An 18,839-nucleotide genomic window follows, 5' to 3' on the forward strand; every position below is an offset into this window, starting at 1 on the left:
GCACAGTGTGCTGGCCGCAGGGCGCTGGCTGTGGCGGCCATTGGAGGGTGAACCAACGGCAAAGGAAGACCTTCTTCTCTGTCTTTCTCTCTCACTGTCCACTCTGCCTGTCAAAAAAAAAAAAAAAAAAGTTATACTAGTTTACATTTCTACCGGCATGAGAGTATACTTTTCCCCACATCATCACCAGCATTTGTAGTTTGTTAATTTCTGTATGTGGACCATTCTAACTGGAGTGAAGTGAAACCTCATTGTGGTTTTGTGTTGCATTACCCTGATGGCTAGTTATCCTGAACATTTCTCAAGTGTCTGTTGGTCATTTGAATTTCCTCTCCTAAAAAATGTCTGTTCAAGCCCTTTGCTCATTTCTTAACTGTATTGTTTGTTTTGCTGCTGTTAAATTTCTTGAGCTCTTTATAGATTCTGGATTTTTGATAAAAAGCCATTAACCCTTTTTCAATTGCATATTGGCAGATATTTTCTCCCAATCTGTTGGTTTGTGTCTTCACTTTGCTGAGCGTCTCTTTTTCAGTGTAGAAGCATCTCAGCTTGATGTAATCCCTTTTGCCAAATTTGGCTTTGATTTTTCTTCTGGAGTTTTTTTCAAAAAGTCTTTGCCTATGCCAATGATAACTGGATTAATAAATTATGATATATATATACTGTAGAGTACTACTCAGCTGTAAAAAAAAAAAAAATGTAATCCTGTCTTTTGCAACAGGAAGGTCACAACTGGAAACCATTATGCTTAGTGAAATAAGCCAGTCCCCAAAAGACAGATATCATATGTTCTCCCTGAGGTAACTGTTAGAGTACCTGAAATAAAATGTATTGGAGTGGAACTGACATCTTGAGAAGCAATGATTGTTTATAGCCCTTGTCTCTTTCATTGAAGAACTGTGTTTTGTTTTCTCTTTATACTATTTGTTGAACTCTTTTACTTAGGGTAGGGTTAACTATATGATTATTAAGTTTACTGAAAAAAGATCATTGTGAAAATTAAGAGTGAGAATCTGATAGGAAAGGGAAGAACCGTTGGAGCACAGGTGGGAGGGAGGGTGGGGGGAAGTGCCACTATGTTCCTAAAATGGTACAAAAGAAATATATGAAACTTATATAACTTAAATAAAATATATAAATAAAAATAATCTTAAAAAATGTGATACTTCTGTAGTTTTAATGGTCTGTGATTACTGCACATGGGCAGGCGCCGTGGCTCACTAGGCTAATCCTCTGCCTGTGGCGCCGACACACGAGGTTCTAGTCCCGGTTGGGGCACTGGATTCTGTCCTGGTTCTCCTCTTCCAGGCCAGCACTCTGCTGTGGCCAGGGAGTGCAGTGGAGGATGGCCCAAATGCTTGGGCCCTGCACCCACATGGGAGACCAGGGCAAGCACCTGGCTCCTGGCTTCAGATCAGCGCGGTGCGCCTGCTGCAGCACAATGGCCGCAGTGGCCATTGGGGGGGTGCACCAATGGAAAAAAGGAAGACCTTTCTCTCTGTCTCTCTCTCTCACTGTTTACTCTGCCTGTCAAAAAAAAAATACAAAAAAAATTTACTGCACATGGGTGAAATGGTCATTTTTATACTTAATTATTGTTTATAGGTGTTATAAACGAAATATAAATTATTGTTTATAGCTGTTCTTCTTAAAGTATGGTCTTTTTGTTTTTCACTTCTTAAACTTCTTATTCAGTGAATCATTAAGCCTTTTTACTGTAATATAACTTTAAATTAAGATATCTCAAAAATTAAAAAAAAGTTAGAAGGAAAGAGAGTGGGTGAATAGGAAGAGGGAGGGAGAGAGGGAATATCATTATGTTCTTAGAATTGTATCTGCAAATCACATTGGATCTGCTAAAAACTAATTAAAAGTTAAAATGGAAAGAGCACAATATAAAAAAAAAAATAAAAAGAAATACCACATCTAAGCTTTAAAGATGCCTCTGAGGAGAATATAGGAGAGCAGAAAATAAGCAGGAGTCCAGTGCCCTATGTTTATCTACAGTAACCTACCATAAGTGCCTCACAGGTTGAATTTGCACTTGAGATCTCATTTGTAATGCTTTGAAGCTTATTCATGTTTGTAAACTACTGCGTTGGGGGAATGCTTCTATAGAAATATTTTACAGATCACCCTGTTGGTAACTGCTTCATGAAAAAATCTTTGTTGCATATTTGATATATTATAATATAAATATATGATGAGTCACAGTGAATAAACGGCTACAATAGGGAAGAACTCTATTTGCATAAATCCATTAAATTGTACGGTGAAAGAAAATGAAGAATGCCTCAATCCTTGGGTTTTCATATATCCTTGCTTAGATTTGCTTTCCTGGGAATTAAACCAGAGCCCTATAAATAAATAATATTCAGGCCAGAGTGCTGTTTAGGACATCTGGCATTCTATGAGTCTGCTGTGTATCCCGCTTTCCAATGTTGGATTAGTCTTTCCTTTTTAATTCTATCAGTTAGTATTAGCAGACACTAGTCTTGTTTATGTGATCCCTTTGACACTTAATCCTATTATTATGATCAATTATGAACTGAAACTGATCACTTGGACTAGTGAGATGGCATTGGTACATGCAAGCTTGATGGGATTGAATTGGAATCCCCTGGCACGTTTTTAACTCTACCATTAGGGGTAAGTCTGAATGAGCAAGTGCCAAACTGTACATCTTCTCCCTCTCCTAACAGCACTCTGGGCTCAGAATCAGCCCTTAAGGCATTCGGATCAGGCTAAAAAGCCCATGAGAGTATTTCAGGCATGGAAAAAGCCAAGATACTGTGGCAATAATAATAATAATAATAATAATAACAATAATAATAATGACCTAAATGAAAGATCTCTGTGAGTGATATCCCAGCAGAAGAACGGGCCATCAAAGAAGGAGGTACCTTTCTCTGAAGGGAGGAGAAAACTTACACTTTGACTATGGCCTTGTCTAAATAAGATCGGAGTTGGTGATCCCAAAAGGCTTCCATAGCCTTGGCAGCTCATGACAAGAGTCTCAGGTGATTACTGACGTCATAAATAAGAGTGTCAATCGTTAAATCAACAACAGGAGTCACTGTGCATTTACTCCCCATGTAGGATCTCTGTCCTTAAGGTGTTTTACTATGTGAATTAATGGTACTCAAACAGTACTTTATACTTAGTGTGTCAGTGTGGGTGTAAACTGTTGCAATCTTTACTCGGTATATACTAAGTTGACTTCTGTATATAAAGATAATTGAAAATGAATCTTGATGAAGAATGGGATGGGAGAGGGAGTGGGAGATGGGATGGTTGCAGGTGGGAGGTTGTTATGCGGGGAAAAAGCTGCTATAATCCAAAAGTTGTACTTTGGAAATTTATATTTATTAAATAAAGTTTAAAATAATATATTCAAATTAACTAAAATTGAAATGAGGATAACATTATATGTTCAGATTGAAACCAGCCCTGTTTTATTGTGACAACCATGTGAATATCACCTGGAGCACCACTATGAACACTGTCTCTATCCTGTAGTCAAGGATGCAATATGTAAAATAGATTTTCAAATTTTTCTATTAATTTTATTTTATTTTATTTTTTTTTTTATTTTTTGACAGGCAGAGTGGACAGTGAGAGAGAGAGACAGAGAGAAAGGTCTTCCTTTGCTGTTGGTTCACCCTCCAATGGCCGCCGCGGCCGGTGCGCTGCGGCCGGCGCACCGCGCTGATCCCATGGCAGGAGCCAGGAGCCAGGTGCTTTTCCTGGTCTCCCATGGGGTGCAGGGCCCAAGCACCTGGGCCATCCTCCACTGCACTCCCGGGCCACAGCAGAGGGCTGGCCTGGAAGAGGGGCAACCGGGACAGAATCCGGCGCCCCGACCGGGACTAGAACCCAGTGTGCCGGCGCCGCTAGGCGGAGGATTAGCCTAGTGAGCCGCGGCGCCGGCCTTCTATTAATTTTAACGAAAGGATTCTGTTTGGTATAATATGAATGCTCAATAAACATTAAGGCATTCATATATCACTGTACAAAACTGAGAAATAACCACAGAGTTCATTGATTTAGTTAATTCTTTATTAAAATATGGAGAAATAAAGGAAAGCTCATACTCAGGAACATTATAAAACCATGAGTTATGTTGGAACCTAAAAATGTTCATGGAAAATGCAATTGAGAGATAAGTTTGCTTTGTAACGAAATACTTTGAACCCATGCATGGAGAATCTTCAAAATGTTCATTGAAAAATGCATTGTATGAGAAAATAATAAATTGTTAGACTACACCATATTTTTTGGCATTTTTTACTGTTTTATATATTTTGAGCAGTAATACGATGAAATTAATCTTAAAAAGCCATGGAGTAAGCAAAATCTAAGTCAATTAAAACAGGTGTGTTTTTGTAAGAAATATTTGTGGATCATTTAGTATTTCTCTACCTAGGCAGTTATTTCAGAGGTTTTCCTTGTGGAAATTCAAAAAAGTTAATACAACTCAGCAGTTCATATTCAAAACTGTCTGATGGGAACTTCAGATGTAGGTGAACTATAGAAGGCAATGTCATTTATTATAAAGACATAAGCTTTTATTGGACAGTAATTATGACTCAAAGTCCACTTGCATCTAGGCTAATCACTACATATGGCTCTAATTTCTATATTTATTTCATTAGCTGTGGTTATGAGAAGATTGCACATATTCTAACCACACTAGCTTCTTGCAATTAAGTTAGAATAGAAAAATATTGTAGACAGAATTTCTGTGGTGTGTACCACCAATCAGTAATAAAATTAAACTTTAATACAATTAGTTATTTAGTCCATTTTCAGTAGTTGAGAACTCAAAGATTTTATAAAGTCTATTTCAGGTATCAGAAATAAATATCAAGAACAATGAAATACTTTATATTTCATGTTTTTGAAATATATACATAAATAAACAAGCAAATTATACTCTTTTTAAATGGGATAATAAATGGAAAAGACCACTAGATCGAATACGTGTGACAGTGTTTGCTTCAGGCACAATCAGCTGTTGGAATCAAGGTCACTAACTGACCAAACAGTGCCTTTGCTGATGTATTTTGTGAATCTTTAGCCAAAGAGCTTTTTCTCTAGTTCAAGGTGGGCTGTTGAACTACCTCTCTTGTGCCCCTGAAATGCCAGTATGTCCTTATTCATTCTTTTCCATTTACATCACTGCTCCCAAGATGTAACTCTTGTATTTATCATTTACACTAATGGTAGTGACTTATCTGATAGACAGTTGGCAACATTGTCTCCATTCCATCCTGTCTAGACAGGATCATCCTTGCTTGGGAGCCATGCCCTCCCCTGTCTGTTGTACTATAATTGGAACAATATGGGAAAGTGACTCAGACTGTGGAGACCAAATACTGGGTATTAAATTTAACCTATCAATTCTATTTGACCTTGAACAAGTTATTTAACCTCTACAACTCTGAAAATTTGGAATGCTATTATAATCTCATAAAACTGATAAATGCTGAATGAGATCATGTGCATGATGACCCTGTTTTGCAAAGTGTGTCACACAAATGGTAGTTATAATGACTATCATTAAAGTAAAAGTATACATACCTGGAAATGCCAATTTCCCAAGCCATTCTCTCAGGACTTTTATTTTCCCTATATGCTTATAAATATTATCTTTATCAAGTAAAAGCAGTGTGGCTTAAGGGCAATATGTTAACCTCAGAAGTGCTTTTCTCTTTTGAGGCTCTTTAGGCTTTCCTGTAATTAGTTTCCATGTTGTCTTTACTCCTGTGATTTGAACTATAGCCGACCCAAATTCATACACTGAAGTCCTGAGCCCTAATGGGATTGGTTTGTTAATCAAGCCAATAAGAAGATAAGAGGGTTATATGAAGACATTAGGATGGGGACCTAATCCAACAGGGTTAGTGCCTTTATAGAAGAAATCGGAGCTCTTTTTCTCTTTCATGTGAGGACAAAGAAAGACATTATCCCTCTGTAAACCAGACAGAGGATTCTCACCAGGAGCCTAATGAGCCAGCCCTGTGCTATTGGGTTTCCCAGCCTATAGAACTGTGAGAAAAAAAAAAAAATCTGTTGTTTAAAATATTCAATCTATGATTTTTGTTAGTGCAGGTTGAGTCGATTAAGACATTGGCCAATAACTTCCCTAGATAGGCCTTGCCTTTTAAAGGTAAGCTTTGTTTATGTGAACCAAGAGACACTATACATGGTTAGGTTGTAAATTCAGGTCACACGCAGTACTCTTATATCAAATAATTTTTGTCTTCAACCCAAAATCAAAGGTAAAGTCAGACTTATTCAATTTAAAATGTTTCCTACCTTTCACATTTCCCTCCAGAATCTCTGTATTCTTGATCATCCTGTAAACTACTGCTAGATTAAATTTCCTAAAATATCATTTTCATTAATCATTACACTACATTTAGTGAATCTTTAATCATAGTATGGATCATATCCAGCTTCTTCATTCTTACACTCAAGGTCTATCCCCAAATGGCCTATCATAAATAGCTAGCATTGTTCATCATGTTCTTTAATATATGGTTCTTCAATATAGTTGATTCCTTTATCTTTAAAATAATTATTTATCCTTATAATGTTGCTGTGAGGATTAAATGACATATTGCATGTAAATTATGTATTACACTGTTTGTGAAATAATAGGTATTCAGTTAATAATTATCATCCTGATTATTCATATTGACCTCTGCATAATATTTTCCTTATGATTATAAAATAAACTGAAAGTATGGTATTGTAAAAATTTTTAAACAGATAGAAATGAAGGAGGTAGGTTGACAGCATGGTGAGGAGGGAGGGGGTAGGGTGGTAAGTAACACTATGCTCCTAAATCTGTGTATATGAAATACATGAAATTTGTTCACCTTATATAAACAAAACCATCACATTCAGGAATGAACATAGGAATGAAAATTAATGAGTTACAGCTACATATAAAAACAGAATAAATTTTACAAAGATATTTTATAGAAAAGGAAGCCAGAACCAAAAGACTACCTGCTGTATGACAGTATTTATGAAATCTGAATTTTAGAGGAGATTAAGTCAATTTATTATGCTGACAGTCAAGACATGGCTTCTTTTTGGAGAGTAGGCTGAGACTTTTGGGATGGGACATAAAGGCGGCTTCCAGGGTGCTGGTAGTATTTTTTTTCTTGACCTAGGTAATGCTTATTTCAGTGTTTGATCTGTGAGCTGTGCATTTATGCTTTGTGCATTTTATATATGTACATTGCACTCAAAGCTGTTGAATAGTAATACAAAAAATAAAATCTGGTTAATGAAGAGCTAAAACAAAATTAAAAACTCTAAAATGGTGTAATATGACATGAAAGAAATTACCCAGTTGAAGAAACAAAGGCACAAACTGTAAATCTTAGACAAGTAGATTTACCTGAAAGCAGAAATGTTTGGAATCTTATCAAAACAATATTTTTTTGATTAATAGAACAGTAATTCAATTATAATTTGGGACTCAAGTCCAAACTTTATTTACCAAGATTTGAAAACTAGACATAAAGAAGAAATACAAAATATTTTGTATAGAAAAACCTCTCCCACATTCCAGGTGAACATCTGGACCAAATTAGTTCAAAATGTCTACTCAATTGATTAAGTGATTATATAGACTAAAAGATTCTTCTGAGAAATATAAAGAATATTGTAACACATTGCCAAACATTTACCCAAAAGCAAATACCAGGCAAAATAAACAATAATCCCAACGCTAATGATAAAAACAGCTTTTTAAATGGACAGTAAGTGGGGAGAAAAAAAATATTCCAAAAACGAAGAAAGAGTGGGGGGGGGGTAGATAGGGAACTGAATAAAATTACCATTACTCGGCCAGCGCCGCGGCTCAGTAGGCTAATCCTCCGCCTTGCGGCGCCTGCACACCGGGTTCTAGTCCCGGTCGGGGCGCCGGATTCTGTCCCGGTTGCTCCTCTTCCAGGCCAGCTCTCTGCTGTGGCCAGGGAATGCAGTGGAGGATGGCCCAGGTGCTTGGGCCCTGCACCCCATGGGAGACCAGGAGAAGCACCTGGCTCCTGTCTTCTGATAGGCGCGGTGCACCAGCCGCGACAGCCATTGGAGGGTGCACCAACGGCAAAGGAAGACCTTTCTCTCTGTCTCTCTCTCTCACTGTCCACTCTGCCTGTCAAAAAAAAAAAAAAAATTACCATTACTCATGATCAAAAAAAAAAAAAAAAAAACAGCTCAAAGCAAAGTCTAAAAGAATACAAGGACTATGGCAAGTGTTTTGGTTAAGGCAGTGAATGCTGTACCTAACAGCAGACTTCCTAAGTAAATACAAAGATATTTAGATCTTACTAAAAATAAAACTATCTGATTTAATTCTCTATTAACAGCAACAATCACATAGAGCAAAATAACATAGAACAGTAAAGAAAAAGATATTTCACCTATAGTAATCAAAAGAAATCGGTGCAGTCATATATACTTTATGCAAAATTACATGCAAAATTACATTCAGAATAAATAATTAAAAAACTAAGATTCTTAAATTAGTAAAACTGACTTTGTTAAAAAAAAAGGAGGTGTTATAATCTTTGTCCAATTTTCTTTCTTTCTTTCTTTCTTTCTTTCTTTCTTTCTTTCTTTCTTTCTTTTGACAGGCAGAGTGGACAGTGAGAGAGAGAGAGAGAGAGAGAGAGAGAGAGAAAGGTCTTCCTTTTGCTGTTGGTTCACCCTCCAATGGCCGCCGCGGCCGGCACTCTGCTGCGGCCGGCACATCGCGCTGATCTGAAGCCAGGAGCCAGGTACTTCTCCTGGTCTCCCATGGGGTGCAGGGCCCAAGGACTTGGGCCATCCTCCACTGCACTCCCTAGCCACAGCAGAGAGCTGGCCTGGAAGAGGAGCAACCGGGACAGAATCCGGCGCCCCGACCGGAACAAGAACCCTATTGAGCCACGGCGCCGGCCCAATTTACTATCAATAAGTACAAAGAGAACAACTATGAGAAATGAAATCAATAAAAATTGATGAAGGTATAACTATGTTGAAATATTTCTAAATTCTAATTTTATATTTTTCCACAGAGTGTGATTTACAAGTATTTATTTGATTAGATTAATTATGCTAAATATTTGATTTTAAGAAATAGTAATGCTAAATGCAATATATGCAGAGTTGCTTCACATTATAACATTTTTACGAATCAAACTCATCAGGTGAATATCTTACATAATACTTGACAATATACAATGATGTTAGTAGATACCTGGTGCTTACTAAATACTTGATAGTCAAGGTATGATTTCTAAATTTTAATTGTTTTAATAAATGTCCTATGCTATCTTGTTGTGATTTTAATTTTATTTTTAATAGCTAGTAATAATAAACATCTATTCACATGCTGATTTGTATATTTATCTCCATATCTCCTCTTGAGTGAAATAGGCTTTTACCTGTTTTTAAATCAGTTTTTTTTCAAATTTTATTTAATAAATATAAATTTCCAAAGTACAACTTTTGGATTATAGCGGCTTTTCCCCCATAACCTCCCTCCCACCCACAACCATCCCATTTCCAACTCCCTTCCATCCCATTCTTCATCAAGATTCATTTTCAATTATCTTTATTTACAGAAGATCAACTTAGTATATACTAAGTAAAGTAAGTCATTTTTTAAGCCATTGAGTTCTGACAATTCTTCACTCTACATTGAAGTATTCTGATATATGAGTTACAAATCCTTTCTCCCAATGAAAATCCTGCATTTTCATCCTGTTAATGGGATCTTTCAAATAACAGATGTTTTTTTTCTTTTGATAAGCTCCAATTTATCAGTTTTCTTTTACAGATTGAGCTTCTGTATCAAATCTAGGAACTCTACTTTTCTCCCAAACACCAACATATTATTCCATCTTTTATCTTAAATATTATAATGTAATGTGCCTTTAAGGTCATGATCATTTTGAGTTGTCATAGAAGGTGTGAGGTTTAGGGTGAGTTTCTTTTTGTCTCTGGATGTCCAGCTATTTGAACACTGTTATTTGGAAAGTCCACACTTCTGACATTAAACTGCTGGAAAATCATATTCATGTTGGCAAGATTGTTCCTAAGAAGCTCCATTCTTCCATTCTTACCTTTCATCGCCTCTGCTGATTTTACTGCGACATCTGTTACTATTCTTTCCGTCTCTTGCTTGCAGAATCTCCTCCTTTACTTGCTCTTTATGTATTTGAGTCTCTCCCCCTCTGGATGATTAAACCCATTTCTACAACTGCCATCTGTCTACTGATGCTTTGTGGAAAACTTTGCTTAAAAACCCTGCTTGGCTCACTCCTCTCTAGTCACACTGCCTTGTTTCTTGAACATGCCAAGCTCGGTCTTCCTCCCTGCCTTTACACTTGCTGTTCCATCTGCTTGGAAGACATTTCTGGCAGAGTCCTGAGTCTCACTTCCTTGCTTCATTCAGATCTCTGAAATAACACCTTCTCTGAGAGGCCTCGCTACCCTACTACTCTTAAAATAGTAGCTCCACTGTATCCCTAACCTTGCTGTGGTTTCCTTTAACCCTGCTTTGTATTTCGTCATATCAGTTTCCTCTAACTTATATTTGAGTACAGATTTATTTGCTTGTCTTGCATGTTGAAATATGATGTCAGGGACACTGTTGCCTGCTTTACTGACAGCATGCAGTAGGTATTTTTTTTTTTTTTATTAAATACTTGACGCATAGGAAGCATATTGATACCCATAGAGAGACCCTGGTTTGTACAGACTGACATCTGCAGACAGAATCCTGATTCACTTGTGTTCACTAGGATAAATTACCTATTTTCATATCTTAAGCTCTTAAAATAAAATAAAAATGAATAAAATAAAATGAATAAATGAAATGACTGTGTGAAATACCTAGAACATCAAGTACAAAACAGGCACAGGGCACCTCTTCTCTATGTGTTTTTTCCTTTCATTGATGGAAATTCTTCCCCTCCTTCTATTCACAATGACTCCAAGAGAGATGAAAAGGTTTTGGCTTCTTTACTAAAACTTTCCTAGCTTATACTAATAGTGTATTATGGCCTCTGTCATATATACATTTTTACTTTACATTCTTCATGTGGCTTTCAGTTTTGTCAGTCAGTGTAACTAGAGGGTGTAGAAAGCTCTCTTTATCTGAAATAATTCTGCTTCTTACTTACCCTAATCCCTCCTTTATAAAGCTTTGGAAGAGCACCGTAGGTATTTATTCTGGTATGCCGGTGAACAAGTTTTGAGGCATGTTATCTATATCCTTTAGAAGTTAGTAAGCTTAAACTAACACTATTTTTCATCCTTCATTTTCTGAGTAAAGATTTTGATTATTTTAGTCCCTTTCACTCATACATTTGTCCTTCTATGAAAGTACCTTTGTTTTGATGTATTTTTCTAGTGTGTCACTGGAACTGCCCAGAGCTTTCCTGATAAGGAAACATGTGCTTTCATATAAATTATTCTCAGAGATGGAATGGATGTGAAAGTATATCATAAATAGCTGGGGAATCTTTTTCTTAAATTGTAGATGCAACTTCCTCTTACTATCCCTCCCCCTACTTCTATTTCATTGAAGATCATCAGCTTTGAATTAGAAATTTTTTTCTTGCTATATTGTTTCCATATCTTTTTTTTTTTTTTTTTTTTTTTGACAGATAGAGTTATACAGTGAGAGAGAGACAGAGAGAAAGGTCTTCCTTCCGTTGGTTCACTCCCCAAATGGCCGCTACGGCCAGAGCTACACCGATCCGAAGCCAGGAACCAGGTGCTTCCTCCTGGTCTCCCATTTGGGTGCAGGGGCCCAAGCACCTGGGCCATCCTCCACTGCCTTCCCAAGCCACAACAGAGAGCTGGACTGGAAGAGGAGCAACCGGGACTAGAACCTGGCGACCACATGCATGCCAGTGCCGTAGGAAGTGAACCACGGCACTGGCCCCACATCTTTATTTGACAAAGATATTTGTAAAGTCATGGTTTAAATAGGCTATTGGCTCATTGTCTCCATGTCGTTTATCTCAGGTGGCACAATGGAGCTCAGGACTCCTGTTAAATATATATTGTTTAGATTATGCTACTTGGAGTAAAATTATCTGCTATTCTTCTTCTCCATTTGCAATGATACAATGTTTCCACTGTTAAAATAGAGACCAGAATGAAGCCTATAGACTGTTAAATTAGTCCTTTAAATCTTTGGAGATGTTATGATTTGATTATCTCAGTGCTGTCATTAAATGGCTTTAGTGGCTCTCCATTTTATTCTATTTCATGTGCAAACTGATAAGCTTATATTCAAGACGTTCAAAAACAAATTATAGATGCAATTGGCCAGTTATATCATGTCCTCTGTTCCATGTTACTGTGTGCTCTGGGTAAACCGGACTAGTATTTGTTAAGGAACAAGACCATGTCTTCCTCCTTTTAGATCCATTCACACAAGTGGTACTAAAAATGTACCCCATTTTCTTCTCTTTTCTTTTTTTTTTTTTTTTTGACAGGCAGAGTGGACAGTGAGAGAGAGAGAGACAGAGAGAAAGGTCTTCCTTTTCTGTTGGTTCACCCTCCAATGGCCGCTGCAGCCAGCGCACCATGCTGATCCGAAGCCAGGAGCCAGGCGCTTCTCCTGGTCTCCCATGTGGGTGCAGGGCCCAAGCACTTGGGCCATCCTCCACTGCCTTCCTGGGCCACCACAGAGAGCTGGACTGGAAGAGGAGCAACCAGGACAGAATCCGGCGCCCCGACTGGGACTAGAACCTGGTGTGCCGGCGCCGCAGGTGGAGGATTAGCCTATTGAGCTGTGGCGCCAGCCCCCATTTTCTTTTATCTTCATTTAATACAGTCCTATTCATTCTTTGAGCTCCCAGTAAATGATAACCACCTCTGTTTTATTAATTTGTAATTCTCTTGTGGGATTTATAAACTTTCTATTTTTATATAGCTTCTGCATTCATTTCTTTAGAAAATAGATTGAAATATTAATTGGAGATATTTATTAAAGGAATAAATGATACAATTCTTAGAGTAGGAATTCATTGTGTCAAAGAAAGAAGATAAATAAAATATTCAAGAAGTGGTTTGATAATCACTTCTAATTTAACACCAATATGGTGTTTTGCTAAATGAGCACCAGTGCATCCATGTTATGGGACTAGAATTGGTTAGATACCCAACAGTCTAGCAGAAATCCCTATCTATGTGAACTTCACAAGGCATATATGTTATTTGAGCACATATTGAGGAAGTCAATCATATTCCCATATTCCAAGATATTTTCATGCAGAATCAAAACTCTTCAGACCTAGTCACTTATATGAGTATATGAATGAGAGATTATTTTCTTTTCAAAAAAAATCCTTTTTAAAAATGTTTTTTTTACTTATTTGAAAGGTAAAATTATATATATATATATAAAGAGAGGGAAGAGACAGAAAGAGATCCTCCATCTTCTTGTTCACTCCCCAGATGGCTGTAAGTGCTGGGGCTGTGCCAGGCTGAAACCAGGAGACCTGAGCTTCTTCTGGATCTATTACATGGGTGCAAGGTCCCAATAACTTGGGCCCTCTTCTGTTGCTTTTCTCAGGCTCTTTAGCAGGAGCCTGGATTGGAAGTGTAGCAGCCAGGTTTTCAACTCACACCCAAGTGGTATGCTGGGGTCACAGGAGGTAGCTAAACCTACTCCACCACAATGCCCTTCCCAAATGAGTAATTTTTAACATCTTTTGTTAAAGCAAATTTAAAGACTAAGCCTTATCAGCAGGGCTTCCAAGGGACTGTAATCCTATCTTTTAGTAGGATAAAATCAATAGAAATAATAACATCATAATCCTTCATTCTAAAAGCCTTCCTTCTGTAGTGTTAAAGCTTTTCATAGAAACAAAAGTTGTTTTAGGAAAGTAATAAATTCTTGCACATATTCAGTGAAGCTATTAAAATCAGATGATCCAACAGACACAATTTTCCTATTGCTAATGAACTATAAAGCATTCAAAAATAAGGTGGTTATACTAAAGACAGAGACACTTCAGTATAAAATTCTCTTTAAATATATAGTACATCTTGTTGTTTAAAGTACTTCTATGCTATATATCATTTAATATTCATGAAAACTTGAAAGGGAGGTCAGAAAATTATTATTCTCACTTTATTGCTGTGGAAATTGAGGCTATTAGACCAAACTTCCAGGGGCCTTCATATTGTATCAGCTCAAGGAATTGGTTGGGTAGCCAATTCTAGATGAATGGAAAGAGACACATTCTGATAATATCACTTCAGGAACAACTATAGATTCATGTAATTCTGGTCCAGTTCTATTGACTCTGATTTAGTTGTTCTTTTACTTCATAGGATAGCCATGGCATTTCACTCCCTGCCTGTGAATGAGGTAGAAAAACATTCTATGCATTTCACTGTGTAGTGAAAATCAATCAGATATGGTAACTTACATGTCTATATTTCAAACATATTTCATTTCTTCCATCAATTTCATTGACATCTCAAATTTTAGCCACATCTCTTTCTACCAACTTTTCTGAGCATTATCTTGAACATTTCTAAAATGAGGAGTTTGATCCTTTAAATAACTGTGGGACTTTGTTGGTTTTAAATGTTTTAAAAATATTGCATCATGAGTTATTCATAATAAATGTATGAGGTAGATGAAATTTATAGTAAATTACACTTGACAGAAAAGTAAAATTAAACTTAGAATGGTTATATGACCATGCAAGGTTATACAAGTAATCAATTGAGATCAAATGTCAAACCAAAAATTTCTAATGTATTTTATTTTTTAAAAGAGACTTATTCATCTTTACTTAATATATGCTAAATTGATCTTCTGTATATAAAGATAATTGAAAATTAATCTTGATGTGAATGGAAGGGGAGAGGGAGTGGGAGAGGGGAGTGCTGTGGGTGGGAGGGAGGGAAGTTATGGAGGGGGGAGCTATTGTAATCCATAAGCTGTGCTTTGGAAATTTATGTTCATTAAATAAAATTAAAAAAAAAATAAAAGAGTATAAAAACAAAAAAAAAAGAAAAGAAAAAAAGAGACTTATTCATTGTATTTGAAAAGATTACAGAAAGCGAGGTAGAGATAGAGATATTTCCATCTGCTGGTCCACTCCCTAAGTGGCCACAACAGCCAGGACTCAGACAGTCCAAAGTCAGGACCCAGGAATTTCATCCAGGTCTCCCGTGTGGGTGAAAGAACCCAAGTACTTGGACCAGCCTCTGCTGCATTCCCAAGCACATCAGAGGGAACTGATTCAGAAGTGGAGCAGCCAGGACCTGAACCAGTGCCCATATGGGAAGCTGATGTCACAGGCAGTAGTTTCACCTACTATGCCACAATGCTGGCTCCCTAATATATATTTCTAATCCTAAAAAGCTCATATCTAGGCCGGCCCCATGGCTCAATAGGCTAATCCTCCACCTGTGGCGCTGGCACACCAGGTTCTAGTCCCGGTCGGGGTGCCGGATTCTGTCCCAGTTGCCCCTCTTCCAGGCCAGCTCTCTGCTGTGGCCTGGGAGTGCAGTGGAGGATGGCCCAAGTGCTTGGGCCCTGCACCCGCATGGGAGACCAAGAGAAGCACTTGGCTCCTGGCTTCGGATCAGTGCAGTGCGCCGGCCATAGTGTGCCGGCCGTGGCGGCCACTGAAGTGTGAACCAACGGCAAAGGAAGACCTTTCTCTCTGTCTCTCCCTCTCACTGTCCACTCTGCCTGTCCAAAAAAAAAAAAAAAAAAAAAAAAAAAAACAACCAAACAAACAAAAACAAAACAAACAAACAAAAAAACCTCATATGTAGTTAGCTATACAATTTTAAATTGATACTATTACCCCCAAAAAATGACACATTCTCATTAGGAATTGTGGATAATAAAAACGTCACAGCCTACAGTTTATTAACTGAACACAAAGATATCAAACAGGATTTTCCATTTTTCTAACATGATATCCTTGAAGCACAATTTCAGTTTCATATGCAATTGTCTGAGAACAACTGGATAAGAAGGCAAGATCCCTCAGAACTGGTTAAAAACTCTAGAACAAAAGAATAATGATACCAGGGTGGTCTTGATGAATTTCAGATGAAACTGAATAGGTCTTTGCAGATTTTCATTAATGCTCTTATTGCTCTCTGCTGTGGCCAGGGAGTGCAGTGGAGGATGGCCCAAGTCCTTGGGCCCTGCACCCCATGGGAGACCAGGAGAAGTACCTGGCTCCTGCCATCGGATCAGTGTGGTGCGCTGGCCACAGTGCGCCAGCCGCAGTGGCCATTGGAGGGTGAACCAATGGCAAAAAGGAAGACGTTTCTCTCTGTCTCTCTCTCTCACTGTCCACTCTGCCTGTCAAAAAAAAAAAAAAAAGTAATTACTTGCTGTCAAAAGAATGAACATACACAATAATTAAAAATATAATTTTTTTTAAAATCCTGTGGCCAAGACTCTCTCTTGTATATACATGCTTAAGTAATTTTACAAATAAGCATCTTTTGTTCAGTGTCATATAATTGTCTCCTGAGTTTACTCTTGATTCGGAGTATTGATTTGACTTGGTTAATGAATCTATATATATATATATTTTTTTTTTGACAGGCAGAGTGGACAGTGAGAGAGAGAGACAGAGAGAAAGGTCTTCCTTTTTGCCGTTGGTTCACCCTCCAATGGCCGCCGCTGCAGCCGGCGCACCACGCTGATCCGATGGCAGGAGCCAGGAGCCAGGTGCTTTTCCTGGTCTCCCATGGGGTGCAGGGCCCAAGCACCTGGGCCATCCTCCACTGCACTCCCTGGCCACAGCAGAGGGCTGGCCTGGAAGAGGGGCAACCAGGACAGAATCTGGCGCCCCAACCGGGACTAGAACCCGGTGTGCCGGCGCCGCTAGGTGGAGGATTAGCCTAGTGAGCCGCGGCACCGGCCCTGAATCTATATTAAGGCAGCTAGCAAATCTTAAAGCTGAGGTAGGTTTCCAGTATATGTTCTGACTTAGACCAATGAGAATCAGAGCCATTATCATTTAGTGGATATTCTGTCAGCATCTGTCTGAACAAAATGCTGTTGTTCATTTTGTTTGTGTAGTTGAAAGAGAAATGTCTATAACCAATAGAAATAACTCTCTGAAGTCATGGATGAAGGTCCAAAGATTATATAGAATATAGAAACTCAGAAATCACTGAAGGAGGTTCCCTATGAATTTGGTTTGAGACACCTCAGTATGGGAGGGAGATGGAGGCTTAGCCACAACTCTACATGCTGGGTTTGTGTTATGGAAAAAGAACCTCAGCATTCAATACATTGATTTGATGCCAGCCATAATCATCTTACTCAGCTTGTGAAAAGTGGGGTTTTGATTCAAGAGATGTGAAAAGGCTTTTTAAGGTCTTTTAATGTAAAATTGTTAGTTGCTATTTTCTATCAGTGTGCCAAGTTCAATTTTAAACTGAGAGGAAAGGGGGAAAGCAAAACTTCTATGAACTGGTAACATACTTTAGTTTCATATTCTCTTGAAAGAAATAACACATTTTTATTCACATATAAAATTTACCTATTTGTTGAATTAGGAGTACAGAAAAACATGTGATAAAAATATCTGGGAAGTTTTAATTCAAGGTCAAGTTGCACAGAAATAAGAACATTGGAATAGTTTTTTTCCTTGAAAAAAGTGTTTAAAATAAACAATTAATTCCAACTTACCTAAAAATGTTGTCTCTTAGTATTTTCCAATTCTAAATCTTCATAACATTTCAGAGAAAATAAATTCAGTTTTTAGGAAACTACTGACATTAACATGATCACATAGTCTACAAAAGATGTTCTTTAGAAAAGGAAGGCATTTATAATGTGTTGCTTTGAGAAATCCTTGGGCTTGAATTCAGTGAAATCAGCACTTCTCCCTCTTTCCTTTATATGCAGGCCAGAAAACCAAGCTGCAATTCTACACCTCTTTGTATCTTGGCTATACACTGCAGAAATAATCATCAAAGACACACCCAAATCACTTGTTCAGTCATGTAGAGAAGAACTTGAAAAGGGAAAAGAAAAATTTTGGCTCTCATATTGTGCTCAAATAATCCAAAGACTGGAGTTCAAATTCTCACTTATGTATAGCCTGTTGAAATGAATTTAAAGCATCCCAGGTCAAGAAGGAGCAAGACTGGATTTGAAGTTCTGGTCTTTCTCAAAACAAAACAGATAGGTTTATTTACAGTAATACCAAGGAAAACCAGGAAGTATAGAATAGATGGAATAGTTTAGAAAATGATGACTATGAGATATGCAGAGATCCTTTATAATTATATTAACATTTTCCAAATATTCTTGTTAAAGTAATGCATTACTGAATTTATGGCAATAGCTTTAAATTATCAAACATTAAGTGGGATCTGTTGAACCATTCTCTCTCATAAAATATGTGTTCAGATATTATGGATTTATATCTGAAGGCAGATAGCACAACAGTAGAAATCAAATGTTGTGATAAACTGTATCATAATTCTTAATATCTAATTTGATCTTGACTGTTTTTTATAATTTTCTTTTACAAACCAGCTTGTTTCTCAAAACATAGCCTATTGCTAGTATATGGAATCAATTATAGGTCTCTGTCAGCATTAACATAATACAATAGCAAGGTGTAGATATAGAGTGAAGCAGTTAAGATGCTGATGTAGATGTTTGCAAATGCCTGTATTTGAGCTTTGGCTCTGCTTCACATTCCAGCTTCCTGCTACCATGCACTGTGAGCAGTAGTTGATGATGGCTCACATGGTAGAATCCCTTACACCTGGGAGACCAAGATTAACTATCTACCTCCTAACTT

This window comes from Oryctolagus cuniculus, chromosome 5, assembly GCF_051225735.1.
Source record: "Oryctolagus cuniculus isolate XC-2025 breed Fujian yellow rabbit chromosome 5, ASM5122573v1, whole genome shotgun sequence".
Lineage (NCBI taxonomy): Eukaryota > Metazoa > Chordata > Mammalia > Lagomorpha > Leporidae > Oryctolagus > Oryctolagus cuniculus.